Source organism: Peromyscus maniculatus, chromosome 3 (genome assembly GCF_049852395.1).
Source record: "Peromyscus maniculatus bairdii isolate BWxNUB_F1_BW_parent chromosome 3, HU_Pman_BW_mat_3.1, whole genome shotgun sequence".
Lineage (NCBI taxonomy): Eukaryota > Metazoa > Chordata > Mammalia > Rodentia > Cricetidae > Peromyscus > Peromyscus maniculatus.
The window spans coordinates 44,335,952-44,361,376 of record NC_134854.1 but is presented as its reverse complement, the minus strand read 5'-3'; the positions used below and the strand labels follow the sequence as shown (position 1 = coordinate 44,361,376).

The 25,425-nt window shown below is 45.8% G+C and overlaps 1 protein-coding gene across 4 annotated transcripts in view; it reads left to right on the top strand.

Moving 5' to 3' along the window:
* Positions 1-23,653: 23,653 nt before the first annotated feature.
* Cul1 (cullin 1) overlaps positions 23,654-25,425 on the top strand; it is an 80,169-nt gene continuing 78,397 nt past the window's right edge. For 3 of the 4 annotated variants that reach the window (XR_013049728.1, XM_076566383.1, XM_076566386.1), the window contains exon 1: positions 24,391-24,528. The gene's annotated coding sequence lies outside the window, so the exon portion shown is untranslated. Of the gene's footprint in view, positions 24,055-24,390; positions 24,529-25,425 lie in introns of those variants that run through there. The other variant, XM_076566384.1, reaches the window with a different exon arrangement.

Here is a 25,425-nt window from a genome sequence, read left to right as displayed (position 1 = left end):
AAACAAGTATACACAGTTCTGGACTTAAATGATACCATCTTTTGCCTCCTGTTAGCACGTATACGCCAACACATTTTTGTCTTTGGACAGATCCCAAGGGATGATTTGTGAACCATCACAAATGAGATTGCTACAAGGATTCAAGAGCTTTTCTACCCTCTTTTATGATTCCTTGGGTGCTGACCTCCTGACTTTCCAGCAAAAGTATCCAGAGAGCATCCTGTTATAGTATGTGGATGACTTCCTATAGCTTCAGAAACAGAGAAGGAATGTGAGAAGGCCACTGAGGACCTGTTAGAGGCATTACAGGCCCTAGGACCTGAATCTCAGACAAGAAGGCCCAACTGTGTATACCTTGTATCTCCTACCTTGGGTACAACTTGGAAGGAGGCAAATTGAACACTGTCCCAGGGCTGAATCTTAGCAGTCTTACAGATCTCTATGCCTGAGACAAAGAAACAGGCAAAGAAATTTCTGTGGTTTTTGGGTATCACCACTTATGGATGCCCAGGATTGCAGAGCTAGCTAAGTCATTGTATGCTAGTACCAGTAGCACCCAGTCACTCCAATGGACTGAGTCTAAACAGAGAGCTTTTGAAACCTTGAAGAAGGCCCTCATTTCTGTACCAGCACTAGCCCTTCCAGATGTCTCTAAGCCTTTCTACTTGTATGTGACTGAGTCCCAGAGTATCGCAGAAAGGTCCTTGCCCAGACACTGCGGTTCTGGAACAGGCCAATGGCCTACCTATCCAAAAGACTTGATCCTGTTTCTGCCAGCTGACTGGCTTGTTTGAGGGCAGTTTCCACTATATCTGTGCTAATAAGGAAGCTGACAAACTGATTTGGGGCCAGGAACTGTTCCTAACCACCCTGCACTCTGTAGAGGTCCTCCTCAGAGGGGACCCCAGAGAGATGGATGTCCCTCTGCCTGAATAACACATTATCAAGCTGAGACCAACCCTGTAACTGATTCTGTAAAACTCAAGCACTCTGCCAGGCAATAACCCAGCAGAACCCCTCCCCAAATGCCTGGAAGTCAGTGGTGCAGTACAGTCCATCAGACCTGACCTAACAACTGTCTTGCTGCAAAAAGTGGAAGAGCTACTATATGCTGATGGGAACCATTTTCTTCAGAATGGAATCAGGTACGTTGGGGCTACAGTTGTCCCCTTGGACAGCACAGTTTGGACCCAGTCTTTCAGCTGAGGGATTTCAGCACAAAGGACCGACCTTCTGGCATTCACCCAGGCACTTTGCATGCGTGTAGGGGGTGTGGGTGGCAAAGCCATCACTGTGTACACAGATGGTCTATATGCATTTGCCACAGCCCATGTATATGGGGTCCTCTACAGGGAGAGGGGACTCCTCACCTCAGCTGGAAAGAAAATTAAAAACAAAGAAGAAATCTTGGCCTACTAGAAGTCATATGACTGCCAAAAGAGTCATCCATCGTCCACTGCAAAGGGCATCAAAAAGGGGAACCCCCAGAGGCCCAAGGAAGCAGGACAGCAGATTTAACTACCCCGAAGGCAGTTCTAGAACCAGTGGGACATCTACAAGTCCTGGTCACCCTGCCTCAACACAAATTGGTCCAAATCCTTAGCTACACACAGGAAGAAACCAAAAGTGCAGAAAAGGAAGAAGCCAAGCAGGACACAATGGGTAGTGGTTCTTGCCAGATGGGAGACATTAATTCCAGCTGCTCTCAGAAGACAAATGGTTGCTAAACTCCACCAGGCCGCCCACTTGGGGACATCTAAAACTTCTGAATTACTCAGGAACAGATATTACACCCCTCTTAAACAATCTTGTCAAAGACACTGTGTCCAAGTGTTCCAATTGTGCATAAGTGAACCCCAAAGGAGGAAGAAAAGCCCCAGAAGGAATCTGCACCCAAGGAAGCACTTCCCAGAACACTGGGATAAAACCCATAGCTCTTAGGTGTGTGTGTGTGTGTGTGTGTGTGTGTGTGTGTGTGTGTGTGTGTGTGTTAGTTTTCATAGATACCTTTTCTAGATGGGTGCAAGCCTACCCCATCTGAACAGAGACAGCCTCAGTGTTCACCAAGAACTCCTCCAAAAGTTTATTCCTAGGTTTGGATTGCCCTTCTTACTGGGATCTGACAATGGCCTTCATGGCCAAAGTTTCCCAAAATCTGGCAAAGGTCCTAAATGTTGATTGGAAACTACATTGTGCCTAGAGGCCATAAAACTCAGGACAGATGGAAAGGATGAATAGGACCTTGAAGGAAACTTTAATTTAAAATGTCCCTGAAAACAGTGAAAATTTGGTCAACCTCTTACCATTTGCCCTTCTAAAGGTCAGGTACACCCTGTATCAAGAGTTTTACCCCATTTGAAATTATTTGGGAGTACTCCTCCCACCCCAACCATGAGATGCTCATGAGGCAGTGAAATTACTAATCATTCCCTCCTCAAGTCCTCACAGACCCTGTAACATGCTCAGAAGTTTATTCATCAGATGACTCAAGAAGCTATGCCTTTCCCTGTGTCTGAGACTGCCCACAAGTTCCAGCCTGGTGACCTTGTGTGGGTAAAGAAGATTCCAACCTGGAGCCTGGCACTAATGTGGAAAGACCCATATCCTGCAGTCCTAACCACCTTCTCAGTGGTGAAGGTCACTAGTGTCCCCTGTGGTTCCACCATATCCAGCTGAAGGAGGCTACTAAGGACAATGACATGGGTGGTCACCAGGCCATCCAAACCACTAAGGATAAAATGGACATGGGCACTATGACTGTGGTTGTTCTAGTTTGCCTTCTTTATCTCCCCATGAAAAAGGTCCAAAACCCATGTAAGCCAAGACTTTGGGTGTCTTAGTCACTGTTCTATTACTGTAAAGAGACACCATATCCAAAGTAACACTTATGAAAGAAAGCATTTAATTGGTGTCTTAGCTAGGTTTTCTGTTGCTACTATATAACACTGTGACCAAAAAGCAAGTTGGGGAGGAAAGGGTTTATTTGGCTCACATTTCCACATTGTAGTCCATCACTGAAGGGATCCAGGACAGGAACTCAACAGAGAATGAGCCTGGAGGCAAGAGCTGATGCAGAGGCAATGGAGAGGTACTGTTTGCTGTCTTGCTCATCATGGCTTGCTCAGCCTGCTTTCTTATAGAACCTAGGACCTATAGGCCATGGATACTACTACTACCCACCCATAATGGGTTAGGCCCTTATATCAATTACTAATTAAGAAAATGTTCTACAGGTTTGCCTACAGCCCAATCTTATGAAGGCATTTTCTCAATTGAGGTTCCCTCCTCTCAGATGACTCTAGCTTATGTCAAGTTGAAATAAAACTAGCCAGGACAATTGGAGACTCATTTACAGTTTCAGAGGTTTAGTCTATTATCATCATGGCAGGGAGCATGGCAGCATGCAGGCAGGCACTGGAATAGTAGCTGAGAGCTACATCTTGATCCATAGGCAGAGAGAGAGAGAGAGAGAGAGAGAGAGAGAGAGAGAGAGAGAGAGAGAGAGAGCGCCTAGGCCTGAAATGGGCTTTTGAAACTGTCTTATTTAGGGTTTCTATTGCTATGAAAAGATACCATGACCATGGCAATTCTTATAAAGGAAACATTTAATTGGGGTGGCTCACTAACAGTTTCAGAGGTTCAGTCCATTATCATCATGGTGGGGAGCATGGTGGCATGCAGGCACATGTGGTGCTGGAGTAGGAGCTGAGAGTCCTACATCTTGCAGGGAACAGGAAATCAAAGGAAGACACTAGACAGCATCCTGAGCAAAAGAAACCTCAAAGCCTGCCCCCACAGTGACACATTTCCTCCAATAAGGCTATACCCACTCCAACAAAGCCATACCTCCTAATAGAGCCATTCCCTATGAGATTATGGGGGCCAATTACGCTGAAACTACCACAGAAACCTCAAAGCCCACCCCCAGTAACACACTTCCTCCAACAAGACCACACCTCCTAGTCTTTCTAATCCTTTCAAAGAGTTCCACTCCCTGGTGACTAAGCATTCAAATGCATGAGCTACAGAGCCATTCTTATTCAAACCACCACACTGGGTATGAGAATTAAGAAAGACTATAATCTGGGGAGCTTATAGCAATTCACTGAGACCCAACCTACCTTCCAGGTGGACTTCTGTAAAATATTACATCCAGAGTCTACTGGGAGAAGAGGATGCAAAGAGCATGCTCTTGGAGTTGTGCGTCCACTATTGAAAAAACAGGGCTCTGATCTACCCAATACTGTATCTGCCCTGCTGCCCTCTGAACTGCCAAGAGCCAGGTAAATACCACTGTGCTCAGTGCGGTTACAAAACCAATTCCTCCTGGAGGCATATTGACCCCTTCATAGTCTAGAGAGAAAACCATCACAAACTACCTGTTATTTTGCCGGTCTTGGGCAATGCAATCCCCTAGCTATAAAGGTTAGGCCTGGGAGGAAACTGAAAGTTCTTATTGGGGAACTGGCAGAATCTTAGGAACCAGGTTATATGTGAATAGTTGAGAATAGGCAGTTTGTTTACTACCAAAAGGAAACCTCAACTAGGGTCATCCAGGCCATCAGCCCAAATCAGTCCATCTTGGTATCCCTGGAATACAAGTCCCCTTAAGGTGGCAAGCCCCCAAACTCCAATTCCCCAGGAAATCCTTTGGTAACTGTGGGGGTAAAAAGGCAGCAGCAGAAACCAGCCCCTCAGTGTTTGGGATGCTAGAGGGAGTATGCCTGTTCTGAACATTGTCAACCAGATTTAGGTAAGATTGCTGGCTAACCTGGACCCCAACCCCCATATTATGTTGGGATTGGAACTAATCAAACAATGACGAGCCCCACTTCTAATGTTGGCAACTGTAAATGGGACCAACCTAAGCTCACCCTGGGGCCCTCCAAAGAAAGGGTGCCTGTTTAATGCCCCAAGATACTCCCTACATAGCTCCCCCTACGCATATTCCTAGACACCAGGAATGGTGGTCAAGTGGATTTCCAGACCCCAGACACTACCTAACTCGTTTGCACTAATGGCTTAATCAAGTGCTCATCTTCTGAGTTGTTTGCAATGGAGGAAAAGCCACTGCTTTGCATCCCCATGTTATACCATGTGTGTTCATCTGTAATGTAGACCCTCCCTAAGTCTAGATAATGGGCTTCCCTGTGCAAGGCAGGCTGTCCCCATTCTCATTCCCCTGTTGGTGGGGGCAGGCATCACAGGCTCGCAGTTGGAACTTAGGCCCTAATTGTGGGGAATAAGAGTGTCAAGGAACTCAGTGCTCCAGTAAACAAAGACCTAGGCCATCGGGAAAACTCCACATCTTGTCTAGAAGCCTTAGCAAAGATTGCTCTTCAGAATTGAAGAAGTCTGGACCTCCTCTTTGTGAAACAAGGAGGTCTCTGTATGGCAATGGAAAAAGGGTTAGCCATGGTCAGAAATAACCTTAAGAAAGAAAAAAGAGATGGCAATAATCTCATAACTGGTACTGATCCCTGTTCTCCTGGTCCCCCTGGTTAACTATACTTGCGACCATTTACTGGGTCATTAATCCTTTTGCTCCTAGCCCTCACTATAGGACCCCGCTTTTTCAAGTCTCTATTTAACTATGTCAAACTGAAAGCAAATTCTGGCAAATTGTTAATACCGAGGTGTGCAAACTTGGCTTTTTGGTTTCATCTGGCTTCTGTAATTTTGAATCTCACCATATTGTGGGGTATCCACCAGAGAAGACTGCTGAGACATGGGTTTAAGTCAGTAGAAAGTCTTTATTAGCTGGCTGCACTAGGAGTTTGGTATCCCAGTGTAGCCCCAAGCCTTTCTCAAGTTGAACTTTTAAGCACGCACACACACACACACACACACACACACACAAAAAAAAAAAAAACAAAAAAAAAAAACAAAAAAAAAAAAACCACACATCCTAGGTTGACATACTTCAGTTAACAAGTACAGTTGGCCAGATACAGAACTACAGAAACCAAAGAGCAAGATCAATACATGTAGAGGCTTTCCCAGAACTGTGGACTTTGATGGATTAGGTCTTGGTCTTCATTTTGGCAGGTGGCGCTGTCTATGTGCTGAGTTTTACAGCCTGAATGGCACTGCCATCATGGAACCAGTTATGCTAAAGTCTGGGGCCTACTAAGGTCTGGGGCCCTGCTACAACTAACTGTTCTTGCTAATAGTTCAACCAGGAAGTGGTTTTGTATGTAAAAGGAAAAGAAAAGGGAGGCTTGGGGATACATGATTTGGGCATTCCCCATTCGATCACCTGACAGCATACAGACTTTCTATTCAACCTTAAGAGTACCTGTATGTGCTCTGGTGTAATTAACCTGTAACACAATAAAAAGAGACTTAGACAAAGTATTTCAAACCCACCAAGGCTTGTGTGTTCAAGGCGTGGTCCCTGATGATGGATTCAATCATTGACAGGTGATTGGTTAATGACAGCTCTAGCTTCTTTAACGAGTTGATCCACTGATTGATTCATAATTTGATGATGTAATGGGGAGGTGATAGGAGCTCAAGCCTAGCTGGAGAGAGTAGGTTCCTGGAGGCATGCTTCAAAGGAGTTATTGTCCTTAGCCTCTTCCTGCCTCTCCCCCTCTGCTCCCGACTGCCACATGTACAGTGTCTGTCACTTGCTCATGCTGTAATATTTGACCTCACCTCAGTCCCAAAGCAATGGATCTAGCTGACCTTGGACACAAACTATGAGCCAAAATAAGTCTTTCTTCTTTTGTTTTTATCAAGAATTTATCACATCACCAAAAAAAAATTATTATTATCACAGGTATTTTCCAACGAGGAAGGGCACGTGGGCAAAGAGAACATAGGAAGTCTCTTGGAGGCCAATAAAATGGTGCAATGGGTAAAGACACTTGTCGTCACACCCAAACACCTAAGTTTGACCCTCAGGACCCATATGATAGAAGGAAAGAGCTGACTCCTGCAAGTTTTCCTCTGACCTCCACAAATGTGGCATGGCATGGGCGTACACACACACACACACACACACACACACACACACACACAAATGTAATAAAGAAATTAAAGGAAAAAAGTCCCTTGGATAGAGTAGGAGTGGTGTTCTGCAAGCAGGTGAGGCCAGTGAGCCACCTAGACCGCACTTTGGACTGTGAATAACCGTGTGTGTGGTAGACAGAATAATGGATGCCCAAAGATGTCCACAAGCTGATCTCTGGAACTTGAGACTATGTGACCATACATGGGCATGAGTTATGCTAAAGTCAGTTGTCATCCTTTAAAAGCACAATTTGTATAGATAAAATTATCCTATCTGCTGTGGATGATTGATTGATACATAAAATGCTGATTGGCCAGTAGCGAGGCAGGAAGTACAGGCAGGACAAAGACAGAGGAGAAGTCTGGGAAGTGGAGGCTGAGGCAGAGAGATGCTGCCAGCCGTCACGATGAGGAGCAGGATGTAAAGTACCAGTAAGCAATGAGCCATATGGCAAGGTATAGATGAATAGAAATGGGTTAATTTAAGATGTAAGAACAGATAGCAAAAAGCCTGAGCCATTAGATCATACAGTCTGTAAATAATATAAGTCTCTGTGTGCTTACTTGGGTCTGAGGGCCATGGGAGCCGGGCAGGAACAGGATAACTTCAGCTACACTCATCTGTCCGTGGCAGGCTGACAGAAGCCTCACCTCTAAACTGTGGCAGCAGTCCAGGTGTATCATTCTTTATGGTGGCTTTAATACACGGACATCCTTTTGTTAAGTGGGGTCCAATTTTTGCCTTGTTCCTTTTCCTCTGAATATGTGGTTGGTGACTTTCTAGTCAACAGTGAAGTGGACATGATGTTCACAAGAGGCAATGTGGCTTTTTCCCTGGATTGCTTGCCTCCCCATATTGTTTCAGACTTTAAAATTAGACAAATAAGCTGTGGTGGTTTGAACGAGAATGGCCTCCATAGGCTCATATATTTAAATGCTTGTTAGAACTGTTTGGGAAGGTTGGAGGTGTAGCCTTACTGGAGGAGGTATGTCACTGGGGGCGGGGGTGAAGTTTAAAAAGCCCATGCCAAGCCCAGTCTCCCCACCCCCATCACCAGCAACATTTGGAATAGATGTGAACTCTCAGCTACTTCTCCAGTACCATGTCTGCTTGCCTATCACTATGCAGCCTACCATAATGATGATAGACTAACACTCTGAAACTGTAAGCAAGCCACCAATCAAATGCTTTCTCTTATAAATTGCCTTGGTCATGGTGTCACAGGCAATAGAACATTAACTAAAGACACAAGCAAAATTTCTTTGCATTCATATTTTTGTTAATACAGGTCAGAGTGAGAAGTGGACATGTTCATAAAATCCGTTTCTTAGCTTAGTGCTATTTTCAGAGAGCATGATAGAAATTATTTTTATATACCTTATGTAATGATTTGCAAAAAAAATCTCAAAACATTGACTGTCATATTGTATTGTCACTTGGAACTTCCTTTTTGCATTACCTATTAGCATAGTGAATGAAGGCCTATTAAATATGTATGTAAAGATGCAAGTATTGGAAAGTGAAAGACTAGGAAAAAGCTTCATGATAAACTTGTAAATTCCTGAGAAATCTTCTCTAACTTTTTTGTTTTCTTATTGCCTGCCTTCTCCTTCCTTCTTAAAGTTTTTCTCTATCATTTATTCTAATCATCAGGTTACATGTAGGACTTGTGTGGACTCTAGTTTCTGCATCTGGAGGCCCCAGGAAAGGTTATTCCCAGGGTGATGATGCAAAGACATCCAAGTCTGCTTTTCTGAATCTTAAAAGCTAACCCAGGAGTCATACAGTGTCAAAAGTCATTGAATATTGCCTTTCAACAACAAGAAATGATGAAGCACTATGTGGCAGGCACTCAGTTAGATGCAAGGCAATATAACAAAGTTGTTATGAAACAGAAGACTGAGAACTGGTCCCGGAATCCCCTATACACACACAGCTCAGTGGAACAGAGAGACAGATTTTTCAACAAATACTGATGTAGCAATCAGATATCCACAATCAATCAAACTTTGGCCTAAACCCCACATCCTACAATAAAGAATTAACCCAAAATGGATCCCACAGTCAAGGGTAAAACATAAAACTATAGGGATGGAAAGAAAGTTCAGCAGATAAAGGTGCTTGTTGCCAAGCTGGATGACCTAAGTTCGATCCCCAAGATATACAGGGGAGAAGAAGAGAACTGACTCTGCAAGTCTTTCTCCAACCTTCACAGGTGTGCTGTGGTGCATGTAAATTTATGTACACACACACACACACACACACACACACACACACACAATTAAATAAGTGAAAAAGTAAAGCATATTTAGGGAAATTTTTAGCTGAGATCCATTTGGATGAGGATTCAGAGGCTGTCAGTCTGAGGAAACAAGATCAGCTGAGGAATTGGCAAGATGAGGTTGGATGTGGCTTGTTCTGTTTCTCTGATCATTCAGCGTCCACCCCAATGCCTGTTCTGGGTTTGTTTTCATTAATAAGACCTTCTAACAATTTGTGCTACAGAACATCTTCGAGGTCCAGGGAGAGAACAGTTCTCAGACTTGACAGAATAAGAGGATAAGCTGGACAAAATGGACATTATCAAAATTAAAACTCTTTGCACTGTGGAAGACCATATAAGATGAACAGACAAGAAACCTAGTGAGTAGCAAGACAGAAATTCAGACAAGACTCTCATGGAGGTCCAGACAAAGCATCCCAAGCAAGATGGGAGTCCCGTCCACCCAGGGACTTTTCCAAGTCTGTCAAGATGAGAAATGACCTAGGGTTTGAAGGACAAGGAGGGGCAATGGTTGGATAGACTCAGGTGGGTAAGGGGCATGCAAGACAGAATAAGCAAACCTCCAAGGAAGGGAAGTGCAGGGCGTGCTGTTGTTAAGGTGCCCTGCCCAGTGCAGGTGACCAGTGTGTGGGAAAAGAGTCAAGGAAAGGAGACCAGGGAAAAATTGTGTAACCGACCCTGGGGCCATAGCCCCACTCCAAAACAATTGGCTGTTAAAACTTTTACTGCCAGGCAGTGGTGGCGCACGCCTTTAATCCCAGCACTCGGGAGGCAGAGGCAGGCGGATCTCTGTGAGTTTGAGGTCAGCCTTGGTTACAGCTTGAGTTCCAGGACAGGCTCCAATGTTATACAGAGAAACCCTGTCTCAAAAAAATAAAACAAAACAAAACAAAACAAAATAAAAAGAAAAAAGAAAAGAAAGAAAAAGAAAACATTCAATACTGTAAAAGGCACAGACCTCGCTGACAGTGTGAGCTCTGGGCCTTCAGAAGAGCGGGGTTGTCTGGTTAGGGGCCATGCTGAAAGATGCCCATTCGCTCCATACAGAGCCTGAGGTGGGGAGGGCAGAAAGGATGCTGTACTGTCTTCTGTGTAGGGTGTAAGTGAGGGTTCCCCAGCCTGACTTTGTCCCATGGAGCCTCTTCCATCTCATAGTATGCACACAGCTTGTAAGGCTGATAAGAAGCTCAACCTTGGTGGGTTTACATCTCACTTTGCACTATACTCTTTGGCTTTGGGGAGGAGAAAACGGGAAATAAGATCAGTCAGCAAGGGGTTCATCCAAGAAATATGTCTTAGCAAAGGCTTTACTCTGTTCCCCAATCAATGGTGTCATAAGTGACTCTCCACTGAGACTAGCAATTGCCATCTTGGGGCATTCAGCTGTGCCCTGAAATGAAAAAAAAAAGTAGTAATCCCAGCTGAACTTGTTGACAGCACCTCCTGCACACACACCCTGCACACACTCCCTGCACACATCCCCCGCCCTCTCGCACACAGAGGAAAGTATCTAGTAGCTCCCTACCATCTGGCAACTCTACCCTTAGCCTGGGAAGACCGTGGTGGGGCTCCAGCTGTGCAGCTATGGGGAAGACCTCACCTCTCCTGGGGAAGGCTTTCCAGGTGCTGTGAGCTGTGGGAGGAAGGCTCATATTCCTGTAAGTAACCCCTCACCTAGGCTCTATGAGGAGGACCAATAAACTCCTTGGCTCCCCTCAGTGGATTTAGGTAGAACTGTGCTTCAGTTTATCATTAAAACCTTGGAAGGAGGATATCTTGGAGTTACTATTGCTATGAAGAGACATCATGACCCCAGCAACCCTTATAAAGGAAAACATTTAATTGGGGCGGCGGCTTACAGTTTCAGAGGTTTAGTCCATTATCTTCATGATGGGGAACATGAAGGCATGAGGGCAAATGTGGTGCTGGAGCTGAGAGTGCTGTATCTTGTAGGCAACAGGAAGTTGACTAAGACACTGGGTGGAATCCTGAGCATAGGAAACCTCAAACCCCGCCACTACAATGACATTTTTCCTCCAAAAAGACCATACCCATTCCAACAAAGCCACACCTCTATTGTAGAATATTATTTTAAAATGTGTTACATTTGTTTATGCTGTGGAATGTTTAATGGTGTGAAGATGTGTTGCATTCTTATAATTTTGGTTGTGAGTCTAGTCTTTAATGGCTGAGCCATCCCTCCAGCCCAGTGTTGCATTCTTTTATGTCACATTTGTTTAACTCTGTGAAGCTGTGTTACTGTGCCTATCTAAAACATCTGATTGGTCTAATAAAGACCTGAATGGCCAATAGTGAGGCAGGTGAAAGGATAGGCGGGGCTGGCAGGCAGAGAAAATAAAAAAAGGAGAAATTGGGGAAGAAAGAAGAAAGACCAAGAGAACAAGGAGAGAAGGACTCCAGGGGCCAGCCACCCAGCCACACGATCAGACACAGAATAAGAAGGAAAGAAAAGCGATACAGAAATAGAGAAAGGTAAAAGCCCAGAGGCAAAAGGTAGATGGGGATAATTAGTTAAGAGAGGCTGGCTATAAACAAACCAAGCTAAGGCCAGGCATTTATAATTAAGAATAAGCCTCCATGTGACATTTACGTGGGAGCTGGGTGATGGGACCCCAAAGAGCTAAGAGTAAAAAACAACCAACAATATACCTCCTAATAGTGCCACTCCCTGTGAGATTATGGGGACCAATTACATTCAAACAACCACAGAGGAGTAGGTGTTACTTTATGTCTGTCCCTAGCAATACATGAACATCCTGGTGATGGGGGGATGTCGTTCTGTATGCTGTGAATGTGTTGCTCTGATTGGTTGATAAATAAAATGCTGATTGGCCAGTAGCCAGGCAGAAAGTGTAGGTGGGATAAACAGACAAGGAGAATTCTGGGAAGTGGAAGGCTGAACAAGAAGATGCCAGCCCGCCATCCAGGGAGCAGCATGTAATGGCACACAGGCAAAGCCATGAAAAATGTGGCAACATATAGATTAACAGAAATGGGCTGAGTTTAAATGTAAGAGCTAGTCTGTGGTAGGCCTGAGCTAATGGCCAAGTAGTTTAATTAATATAAGCTTCTGAGTGATTATTTGATAAGCAGCTGTGGGGTCCATGGGGCTGGGCAGGACCAGAGAAAACTTCAGCTACATCCTGGGATTTAAAAAGAAAAAAACATCTTGACAGTTTTATATTTACTCTCTACACCTACTCCCCCAATTGGTCAGGAGGGCTTGTGTCCTAGGCATCTGTGACTCAGAGTCAACTTGAACCAGTTGCCATTTCCCTCTGGTGCCGTTGGCAGTACCTTCACAATACAAGTCCTTGTGCAGTGTTCAAGTAAACAACGTAAGGAAACCAAGCCAGGAACCTTTTAGCAGCTAGGGACTAGGGACTGGATGATTAGCTAGTGTTGATCTTTTAACTAAAGTTAAGGGTTGGGGGTGGGGGGTGCACAGTAGTACAACACTTGCCTAACATGTATAAGGCCCTGGGTTTGAACACCAGCACTGAAAAAAAAAATAGGTAAAAAGAGTGTGATGGTTACTATGACTGTCGATATGACTGGATTTAAACCACCTAGGAGACAAGCCTCTGGACAAGCCGGTGAGAGATGACCTAGATTAAGAGCCTCTGGGCATGCCTGTGAGGGAATATATAGATCAGGTTTATTGAGATGGGGAGATCTACTTTGGTTATGCTCAGTGTCATTCCATGAGCTAGGATCCTATATGGAATAAAAAGGACACTTAGGTGAGCATCAGAATTCAGAACTTTCCACTTCTTGGTTGTGGGTGCCCCATGTGACCAGCTCCCTCAAACTCCTTCCTCACTATGTTGGACTGTACATCCTTGAACTGTAAGAATAAATAAATCCTTCCTTAAGTTGCTTCTTGCCAAATGTTTCATCAAAACAATGAGAAAAGTACCCAGCACAGAGGGGCTGGGGAAATGCAACAGAAGAGAATGGGAAAGTTTACAACTAGGAGCAAAGTTTGGGTGCTCTGGGCATTGAGTTGCTGACTTTCTACTTCTCTCTCTCTCTCTCTCTCTCTCTCTCTCTCTCTCTCTCTCTCTGTGTGTGTTTGTGTCTCTCTCTGGTTTTTTTGTTTGTTTGTTTGTTTGGTTGGTTTTTGGTTTTTGAGACAGGGTTTCTCTATGTAGCTTTGCGCCTTTCCTGGAACTCACTTGGTAGCCCAGGCTGGCCTCGAACTCACAGAGATCCGCCTGCCTCTGCCTCCCAAGTGCTGGGATTAAAGGCATGCGCCACCACCGCCCGGCCCATTCTTTATATTCTATATTCTATATATTAATAACTCTGAATTAGATACACATTCTTGAAAAAAAATGGTCAGAGAAAACTTACAAATTCCAAAGAGGTCTCTTTATTGCCAAGAACAGAAAATTTTAATTTTGCCCATTATATTTGCATTATATTTGTTTTGTTTAGTCTCTGATTATTGATGACCCCAGTCTTCAGGCTCCTTGTGCCTTATTTTTCTATCCCTAAAGTAACTATAACATTAAAAGCAACTGACCATACAGACCAAGAAATCCATGGTCATGGAAATTTCTTGAATTCTCTGTGCATATTCTCTAAACAGTAAAGCTGTTCTTTAAAACATACAAGCAAATAGTGGCGATTTCTATTGCTGCGATAAAACAATGCAACGAAGGCAACTTAGAGAAGGAAGGGTGTATTGGGGGCTTATCGTTCAGAGGGACAAGACCATCACCATCACAGCAGGACACTGTGGCAGCAAGTACCAGGCACGGTGGCGGGAATAGCTGACAGCTCACATCTCAACCTTAAGCAGGAAATAGAGCAAGGGACTTGGGGGTGGTAGGAGGCTTTGAAACCTCAAAACCCGTCCCCAGTGATGCACTTCTGCCAGCAAAGCCACACCTCCTACCCTCTCCTAAAACAGTGTCACCAACTTCAGACCAAGCATCCAATCCCCAAGAATATGGGAGATATCTCATTCAAACCACTACAATGGGCTATCAAGTTTTTTCTTGCTCAAATGTGTAGATGTAACTGTCTTATTAAACAAGAAACACAGCCAATTGCAGAGTTAAAAGCCCAAGAGGTCAGAGCAATAGCTAAGAGCTAAAAACCTTACCCTTCACTGCCACTACTGTTCTTCCTCTCAGCAAGAGGCCTACTTCCTGTTTGTCTGTCCTTTTGTTGACTTTCTGTTCTGCCTTCTCATTGGCTGTAAACCCAACCACATGACCTCCTCGTCACTGCCTGTCTGTACAGACCTCCAGGTCTTCTATGGTTGGTATTGAGATTAAAGGTGTGTGTCTCCATGCTGGCCGTATCCTTGAACTCACAGAGATCCACCTAGCTCTGCCTCCCAAGTGCTGGGATTAAAGGCATGTGCCACCATCGCCCAGCTTCTGCTATGGCTTGCTATTAGCTCTGATCCCCAGGCAACTTTATTTATTAACATGCAAATAAAATCACATTTCAGTACAAATAAAATATCACCATACAGATGTGCTTTGACCTGAAAAAAAATATTTCATTACTTGTGACTAGAATGTTCTTTCTAATATCCACCAAAAAAACTCAATATTTCAGGATGTACTATACAAATGTTATATGCATGCAGAGGACATTAGTGGTTCCAAAATGAAACTCCACTTCTGGCAGAGTGGAGTTTGACAGAGAAAGTTCAGGGTGAGGGAGTTTCTCAGAGGTCTTGCCTCCAATGTTTAGAGAAAATCCCAGGACACAGTGAATGCATTGATTGCTATGACTTCTTTCTTAACACTATCGTATGAAGTGTGTACTATTTCCATTTTATAGATGACTGAGGCACAGGATGATGAGCTAAGGTCCCCCAAGGTCAAATGTGAATAGTGATAGACACATTGAGCCTGGGCCATCCAGCACAGAGTTTCTGCTTTTCTTAGAAGTCATCACGCTGCAGAAAATATTGTGGTTTTTTTTTGGATGGTGGATCAGAGCGCAGACCAGAAGCAGGGAGACTGTGAAGCCATCCAAGTGAATACTGAACAGGTCTGAACTGGCCAGGATGTTACAGGAGATGTGGGGGAAGGAGGCTCCGGATGTCACTCAATGGTAGTGGGCTTCCATAGCATGTGCAGAGCCTTAAGTCTGCTCTTCAGAGAAGGTGAGGATGAGAAGAAGAAGCGAGCAGAGTAAGAAACGACCAGGGGCTTCCTGCGAAAGAATGAATGAACCAGTAATGAAGCTGAAAATGAAGGAGCAGGGATGGTCTTTGAGACTCTGAAATACAAAGACCATTCAAGGAGAGGAGCCTAGAGAGCAGACCTGAATGAACATGGGAGAGAGCAGCATTTGCTTCTGCACATGTAAGCCTTTGGCAGGGACCTTGGCCATATATTGCAAGGTCATTTTGTTTCGTTTCTTTCTTTAGGTTTTGATAAAAGTATAAAAAATAGGTCATCTTAACTGTAACTGATTAAAAGTAAAAATGGTATCTTTTTCTACCACAATTGTTTTGTTTTTGTTTGTTGTTGCTGTTTTTGTTTTACTTTTGCTGTCTTGAGACAAGGTCTCCCTCGATACCTGGAATTGACCTGGAATTTGCCAGGTAGACCAGGCTGGCCTTGAACTTGCAGCAGCCTAAACATCTCAAGTCATGTAATCCGATCTCATGCTGGGATGACAGGCTGGTGCCACAGTGCAGGACTCCACCCCAACTTTCTCTTCCTCTCAGGGATGGAGCATTGGAATACTCTAGGTATTTGGCAGGGCATGTTTAGGTGACCTGTTTGGCCTGAGCTAAGAATACAATATAGTTTGAGTTTCATGTGCTGTATCTACCACATCTGCATGCATAAGTAAATTATTGTTAGCCATTTGAATGCAGACATTTTATTAGAGAGAACCCACCCCTAAACTGCACAAATTCCAAGTACCACAAGTCCTACACATGTCTGTGGATAGAGTTGGAGGTGACAGGTTGGTATAGACAATTGACGTCAATAATGTCACATGATAAGGGACTAGAATACAAAAATATAATAAGGAATTGAGATTTAAGTGTAGGTGGAGGGGAGCCAGAGGAAGAAAATCTCATCAGCTAGAGAAGCCACAGGAGTGCAGGAGTTTGGCCACCAAAGAATAAGTAGTTACAAGGTGATTTGGGACTATCACATCCTATCACATCCAGAGGAGAAACTATCAAACTCAATAGGTACATAGGCCTGAGATGGAGCCACTAGCAGGCAAGACATTTGAGGCTTTGAGTATGTATTCTTTTCTTACTATTGTTTTTGTTTCTTGGAGACAGGGTCTCATGTAGCCCAGATTGGCTGCAACCTCTAGCCCAGGATGACTTTGAACTTCTGATCCTCCTGCCTCCATCTCCTGAATACTGGGATTAGAGGAGTGGGACACCATGCTGGGTTTTATTCAGTGTCTAGGATCTACCCAGGGATTCATACATGTTAGGCAGGCAAGCACACTATCAAATGAATTATACCCACAACCCATCTCTCTCCGCCCCCCCCCCCACCTCTCTCTCTCTCATTTTTGAGACAGGGTTTCTCTGTGTAACAGCCCTGGCTGTCCTGGATCTCTCTGTAGACTAGGCTGGCCTTGAACTCACAGAGACCCACCTTCCTCTGCCTCCTGGGTGCTGTGATTAAAGGCATTCACCACCACTGCCTGGCTCCAGCCCATCTTTTTATAGAGAAATCAAGTTCTATTTGCTATGTCTATTTGCATTCTGCTCAGTCCGATGATTAATCTTTCATGACAGTGTCTTAATATTTGGTCAAGCATTACTTCACGTTTCCATAATGGTGGTTCTCATTTGCTTATTTCTTGGGTAAGATTAACACTCACCAGTAGAGTCTGAACAAAGATAATTACTATTCCAGTGAACCCAATATAAGAAAATCATAGGACAATGGAGTCTGATGTGAAGAGCAGTAGTTGAAATATAGAGGTGTTGTGGAATGTTTGTTTAACTATGTAAAGATGTGTTGTTGTTTCACCTTGCCTCCCTAAGGCACCTGATTGGTCTAATAAAAAGCTGAATGGCCACTCGCTAGGCAGGAGAAGGATAGGCAGGGCTGGTGGGCAGAGAGAACAAATAGAAGGAGAGAAGAGAGAGGGGAACAAGAGGAGAGGAAGAGAGGGCCTGAGGCAAAACGTAGATAAACAGATTAAAACAAGAGCTAAGACAAGGCCGAGCATTCATAACTAATAACAAGTCTCTGTGTCATGATTGGGAGCTGGTTGGTGGCCCCAAAGCAAGTCTACTGCATAGAGGGTCATGCAGCATTCTGAATGAAGTGATTTTAGAACATTGTCCCGGAACTCAGTTTCTCATCGAGACTAGGCTCAATCACTTGAAAATGAAATTTCACAAATCCAGTCAAATAATGTTATGACAATTAGCTAGCTGCCTTCCCCAAAATGGCAGATTTCAAAATGACTAGTTTACAGTAGTATTTTTCTGGGTCTGAAAACAGGGGCCTAGGACTGGCAATACACAAAACCCCAAACTGGCCACATTAAAGTTTTGAATCTTTTCCTTTCCTACAATCTTTTTCTTAAGAGACAAGGTCTCACTCTGAGGCCCAGGATGGCCTCCAAGTCACAGCCAAGCCTTCTGCCTCAGCCTCCTCAGAGCTGAGATTTTAGGTGTGAGTTTTCGTGCCCAGCTTCATTCCCTTCTTGCTTGTATCCTCTTTTCAGAATCTTTTGACAAGGCCTTTAGCCTGCCTGAGGCACTTGGTGTTTCTGCCAAACCTGATTTGCCCAAAACATTTCGTTTTCAGTTGCTACCCATCTACATGAGAGAGAAGCCAGTTAACCTGATTCAGCTAGTTAATATGAACCTGTGACTAACCGTTGAGTCTTTGAGAAATGGTACTTTGGGATCTTTAGTGCAATTCTAAATCTGAATTTAGAATTTGTGTTTGTTTGAATGAGGGATTTAGTAATGAGGAGTGGAATGCACTGGATGACTTGGATGTGGAGGTGAAAGCCGGGTGTGCAGTGGCACACAGCCAGTGTCAGCTACTCAGGGAGCCGAAGCAGGAGCTCACCTGGGAAAGAGAAAGACCTGGAGAAGGAGGAAGAGAGAAATTAACTCTGTTCCTCAAATTCGAGCAGTTTGCCACTCTGTTAGGATAACATCGGCTTTGTATTTTACTTCGTTACCTTTAAACATCACGAGAAATCTTTCTTCGCTGACGTTTGATGAACCAAAATGAGCTATGGATTTTTTTCTAATTAATGTAGGAGACTGAAAAACCTGCTTCCTCACAGAGCTTAAGGCTGTCTGGAGGGGAAGAAACAGTGATGCTATTCCATCACTTTCCTGCTTCCTTTGGATACTTCTCTGGCTGAATTGTTCTGTGTAGAAACAGCATATGTGTAGCCACTTTTTTTCCTAAGAGGAATTCGTTTTTCTTAAAATAACATGAATAATGTATCTTTCACAATTTGGATTAAATAAATGAACTTAATTTTAAAACCTGCAAGGGCTGGTTTTAAAGGGAGTAACTCAGCAGTTAAGAACACTTAGTGCTCTTGCAGAGGACCTGAATTCAGTTCCTTGTACCAACAGACCGGCTCACAGCTGCCTGTAACTGCAGTTACAGAGGGTTCAATGCCCTCTATGCATGCAAGTGGTTCATACACACACACACACACACACACACACACACACACACACACACACACACACAATATTGAAAAAAAAATGTACAAACTAGTTCATGCTATATCCCTCCAAAGGCAGCACTTTTCTTTTGGACTTGGTCCCTTTTTGAGATTCTGAGCAAAAGCTTACACCAGAGAGTGCTGTCATCATGGAAGAGCCCAACAAGCTAAGAGGCAAAAATGTCCTCACATGTCACACAGAGAAATATAAAAAGAAATGGAAGACCGTTCTTAAAGGAGAATCTAAAGGTTGAAGACAATAAGTAAAATGACAAAACTTACTATGCATGGTGGTCTGATTGAGAATGGCCCACATAGGCTCATGTTTTTGAATGTTTGGTCCCCAGTTGGTGGAACTGTTTAGGAAGGATTAGGAGGTGTGGCCTTGTTGGAGGAGGTGTGGTACTGGGGTGGTCTTGGAGGTTTCAAAAGCCCGGCCATTATAGTTAGCTCCCTCTATGCCTTTGGCTTATGGATTAGATAGAACCTGTCAGCTACTGCTTCTGCATCTTGCTTACCTGCCTGCTAAGTTAAACACCATGATCGTCATGGACTCACCCTCAAAAATTATAAGCAAGCTCCCAGTTAAATGCTTTCTTTTATAAGTCACCTTGATCCTGGTGTCTCTTCACAGCAATAGAAAAGTAACTATGACACTATGCCAGAGAGAAAAGTTATACACCTCTATGGTGATATTTTATTTGTACTGAAATGTGATTTTTATTTGTATGTTAATAAATAAAGTTGCCTGGGGATCAGAGTTAATAGCAAGCCATAGCAGAAGTCTGGCAGTGGTAGCACATGCCCTTAATCCCGATCACATGACAGGCAAATCTCTGTGTGTTCAAGGATACCACCAGCATGGAGACACATGCCTTTAATCTAAATACCAACCATAGAAGATCTGGAGGTCTGTATAGATGGGCAGTGACGAGGAGGTCATGTGGTTGGATTTACAACCAATGAGAAGGCAGAACAGAAAGTCTATAAGAAGACAGACACACAGGAAGTAGTTCTCTGGCTGAGGAGCACAGCAGCAGCAGGGAAGGGTAAGGTTTTAGCTCTTAGCTATTGCTCTGACCTCTTGAGCTTTTTAACTCTGCAATCGGCTCTGTGTTTCTTATTTAAAAAGACGGTTACATCTACACACCTCCTGAAAGTAGTGAGGGAAAAAAAAGATTCTTAATCTTCTTAAAGGACTACTATCCTATTCTTCCTGTTTTGCTCTCAACATCATCCAAAGATAAAAAGCAAACATTTAGGCATCTCCATTGGGAATACTCCAAAAAGGGGGTGAAATGTGGTCTGAATAGTTAGCCAAAAATAACCAGATGAACAGAACACAGCTAAGCTAAAAGAGAAATATGAAAAGGGTGCCAAGGACAGACATATCAAGGAGGAGGAAAAGGAGGAATGAAGAAGAGGAGGGAGGGATGAATCAATGGTTATCTTGTGATGATGTGTGGGGTTTGCGTGATTGTCTAGTTAAGAACAGCAATTCAAGCACAGCTCAACAACAACTTTGGTATAAAAAAAAAAAGTATACAGATTTTTGCAGAGCTGGTAAGACTCCTTGAAAATACCTAAGAACACAGAGGTTGTAGTCTGGGGGCTTCAGAGACTGCAGCTTCTGTTACTGGATGGTCCTGCTTGGGGCTTCTTTTTTTTTTCTCTTCCATTTCTTGCAGTATGTGGTAGCACAGCACTCTACAGATTAGCACCAGTAATACATTTTGATTTTTTTTAGAATGTTGCATTTGTGTTTTTTGTTAATTTTTGTGATAGGATTATGTAAGATTTAAAAACCTGAGGTAATCAGTGGTAAATACCTGTGAATGGTGTGCTACTACTTGGAAGACTGAGACAGTTTACTAAGAGCACAGGAGGAGGAGAGTAGCATTGGTGTTGTCTGCATGTGAGGGTGTAGGATCCCCTAGAACTAGAGTTACAGTTATAAGCTACCACGTAGGTACTGCTCTTAACCACTGAGCCATCTCTCCAGCACCCGGGCATGTACTACTTTTGAAGAGGACCCAGATTTAGTCCTTAGCACTCACATTGGGCTGTAACTTCAGCCCCAGGGGATTAGATACCTCTGACCTCCACAGATACCAGCACTCACATGCACATACTCATATCCCCTCAACACACACACACACACATACACACACACACAATCAAAAAAGTCTTCAAAATTGTACACACAAAACACTTTTTAAAAAAAATCTGATTTACCTGACTGATATCTCTCTCTTTTTTTAAAAAGGTTTCAGTTTGTAGCCCTTGCTGGCCTGGAACTATGTAGACCAGGCTGGCCTTAAACTCTGACTCCAGAGTGCTAGAATTAAGGGCATTTACCACTATGTCCAACCTATTCCTTTTTTAACAATTACTTTGAAGGCTGGAGAGATGGCTCAGGAGATTAAGAGCATTTATTTTTGCAAAGGACCTGGGTTCGATTCTTAGCATCCACGTGGTAGCTCACAACTGTCTGTAACTCCAGTTCCAGAGGAACTGGAACCTCTTCTGGCCTCCCTCAGCACCAGGAATGCACAGATAATACAGGTACATATGTTGCCTACACATATGTGCAGGTAACATATTCATACCCATAAATTAAAAATCACACTGCCTCAAAACAATTGAGCTTTATTAGAATATACTGTAAAGCTTACTAGTGAAAATTTTAGGGTTATAACACTTGAAATTTGGACAGCAGAACAGGAATGGTTTGTTAAACCTGTGGTTCCCACTCAGGCTCCAGGTCTTAATAGAGAATTTTCAGCATCAGCAATATCTGTCAATGTTTAGTTTACAATTCCATACGTTACTATTATTACCATCCTCATTTCAGATGGAGATAAAACACTGAGAAGTTGTTCAAACCTACCCAGCTAACAATGGTTAAGACAAAATGTAAACTCTGCTAGTATCAGATTCTGGTTTTGCTCTTTTCCTCCAAAATTTGGTTCTTGGATCTGGAAGGGGCCCCTGAATTAGTAATTATATCTCTGGGTAAATCCAAAGTCAAGTCAGTTCGGAAACCAACCTGTGAAATCCACTTACTCTGAACAGATGGCTAGTGCCTTACCCAAGTCTTAGAAATAATAGTTCCTATGGCTGCTCAAGTGACTCAGTGCTCTTCCCTTTGAGTGGTAGTTGACATGCTTTGGGCAGGCTTCAGTGTTCCTCAGTACCATGCTGAAGGAACCGGCAAACTAAGAAATAATCCCTGTGTCCAAGGCACACCTGAGGACACACATGGGAAGCTGGCAATGAGGTATTTAAAAAACAGCTGCTTAAACCTAAACTCGAGCTTTTCCAATGCTATTGTTGTTTCTAGTTTACAAAGCTCTATTTTAATCTCATTGACTTTGGCCTGCTAAAGCCTTCTGAGACTGTTTTGAACTTTGACTCTGGTGTCACTATCTTACAACTGGCTCATCCTGAAAGACACCAGCCAGTTTTGCTGAGACAGAGAAGATGAAGGGTGTTTTGAGCAGCAAAGTTACTATTATATCTTTTGGTCCTGTTTGGTAGGGTTAGCTGCTCAGAACAGATGCAATCTGCTCGCAAAGTGGACATAGGTGAGAGAACAAGTCCAGCCACCGTAGATGATCGTGTGACAGCAGATAAAGGAGACTTAAACAAGGAATGGAGACAGCGAGGAGGGAGTGGGTTCAGTGGGACTAAGTCCTTGTATTTAAGGCCAAACCGGCTGGAGGAAGCCCTCAAAGTTGATGCACACAACTCAGATCTTGAAGTGAGAAATCTCCAAAACAGGAGACCATTCAGAATAAAGGGAATATGAAGAGGAGATAAACATATGGGAATCCAGTTTAAAATGAAAGCCAAAATATACAAGGGACAAACCTTCCAAATCTTTATCTCCACCCTTACAGAAAAAAAGTTACTAAATACATTCTATTGACTGAGTTATTGAGGTGTTGCCCAAGACAAACGAAAGGACAGCATAATTTGGGATACATATATAAAACAACACACAAATATTTAATAGATGTTGACACAAAGCTACAGTTCAACAGAAGGGACTAGACACACCGGTGGGACGTTCCTTTTGAAAGGAACTCCAGTGTGGATGTGGGACTGCCAGGTCGGCTGAGGATTTCTGCCCCGAAGTGGTCCATTAGAATCTGCAGTGTTCTAGTTTGCTGAAAACAGGAAATTAACACCAAACACATCTTCTGCCCAGATGATGGGCTAACTGAAAATCTCCCCTCACTTTGAGTTCAGGGAACTACATGGCAGATCTGAACCGGGATTTAAAAACAACCGCCTCTAAGTAGGTGTGGGGTAAATCTGCTTTCTCTAGCCTCTCACCTGTGGCTTATGGGGGGGTTTACCAAACTTACAACTGAATATCACAAACACAAGACGAGGGCAGCTGATTTCCAATGGGTGAGATTATTCAGATGTAAAAACAAGACTGTTTCATGCCACCCCAGGTTGGCATCGCAAACTCCAACTCTACCCACAAATTGAACCTTACGGAGATGAAGAGTGAAACGGATCTAAAGAGGGAAGGAAGCCTACTTGAGTTTGGAGAAAGTATTCAAGAGGGAGATACACACATACACGTGGTATGTGGGCAAGCTGGCGCTTTCGGCAGGGGGATCCCCAAGGCAGGCCTGCAGGTAGGAAGGGGGGTCGGAGAGGCACGCTTCCCCGGAGCCTGCGCTGATCTGGGGGCCGCCGGTGCATCTGCCTTTCCCCTCCGGCGGTCGGGGTTATCGCCTCTGGTTCCACCCCAGGACCGGAGACCCCCGGCTGCGGGGGTGCTGCGGTGCATGTCAGCTCCGGGGCTATGCGCGCAGGAGCCGGGCAGGGGAGATCCAAGCCCCTCTCGCACAGCTGCTTCCGGAAGTTTCTTCAGCGGCCAGAGCCCCCAACCTCAGCTCAGCCCCCACGAGAAGTCCGAAGTGGCGGGAAGCCGGGACTTGAGAGGCCGCCCCGACGCGAGGGCGGCGGGAAAACCTGGCGGAGGATCCGGCGCGTCCGGCGGTGCCCGGCTCGGCGTTCGGGAAGCAGGGGCCATGGTTTGCAGGTAGAAATGCCCGCGCCCAGCGGGGCCTCGCCACGGAGGGTCGGCCGGGGCCTGCGGGAGGGCGGTTTCGGTGCCCCTCCCGCGCCGCCGCCGCCACCGCCGCCGGCGGCCGGGCCATGGCGGCGACGGTTTCTCGGCTCCCCCGCCCCGGACGCCGATGGCGGTGCGTTCCGGCCCTCCCTCCCCCACAGCTTCGCCCCGCGGTCGCCAGAGCCGGTGAAGCCGGGAGGGCGGGGAGCGGCGGAGGGACGGCGAGAGGGCGGAGGTTGCGTGGTGCAGGCGGCGGCGGCGGCGGGAGGAGGAGGAGGAGGAGGGCCGGCAGGCGGGCAGGGGAGGAGGAGGAGGAGCGGGCGCCGTGTCGCACGCAGCTCCAGGCGGGGCAGCCCGGGCGCTGAGGGACGCGGCCAGACCTCGGCGGGCCCCGCGAGCACTACACGCCGTCGCCCGAGCGTCGGGGGGCGCCCGGAGATGCGGGTGAGTAGCGGCTCGGGCCGCGGCGGCGGGAGGCAGCGCAGGCCCCGGCGGAGCCGCGGTGTCGCAGTGACTCCGGGCCGCGGCGGCCGAGCCCGGGCTGCCGGCGAGGCCTGAGGCGCCGCGCCGCGGCCAGGCGGAATGGCGGCCGGGCCGGGGAAGTCGTGGGCGTAGGACGCCGAGGGCGGAGCGGAGCCGGCAGGCCCGGCCTGAGTCACCCGGCCGCCTGAGCTTGGCCTGGGCCGGGACTCGCGGGGGCCAGGCCCCGGCTACGCACTGGGAAAAAAGCCGGACTCACCGCGGCCTGTGGCGCCGGCCTCCGCACCTCGCGCCGCCCCTCCCTTTCCCCTCGGCCCTGCGGGTTCCGCTCGGCCAGGGCGGCTCTGAGCCGAGGGACTCGTGCTCTCGGGGAACCCGGGGCTCGCATTGTTGCGGCGGTGCGGGACATGGTTATTGGGTAACAGTGGTGCCCGGGGCTCCGTGCTCTCCGGGAGTGTGGCCGGGCAGGCGCGCAGAGATGCGCTGTGCTTTTCCAAACGCACGGAGCCCCGGGGCGTCCGCCAGCGCTCACGAGTCGGGCTGGGCCCAGCGCGGCGGCCTCGGCGCGCCCCCGGGCCCGGCGGGAGCGCGCGCTCTGACCCCCAAAGGTAACCGGGCGCCGGGCCAGGCGGACCGAGTCGGTGGCCCGGGGCTCGCGCTCCTCTAGTCTTAAAGCCCGCGTGGCCCTGAAAGCCCCCCTCTTCCTGTCACCTGTGCACTGTGACACACTGGAGCTCATTAAGAAAGCAAGGAACTCACGCACGCACACACGCACACTCATTCCTTGAGCCTGATCTCCAAATCCAAAGTTAAGGGAGCCAGGTCTGCCAAAAAGAAGATTCCCCTTTCCGACGGGGTCAC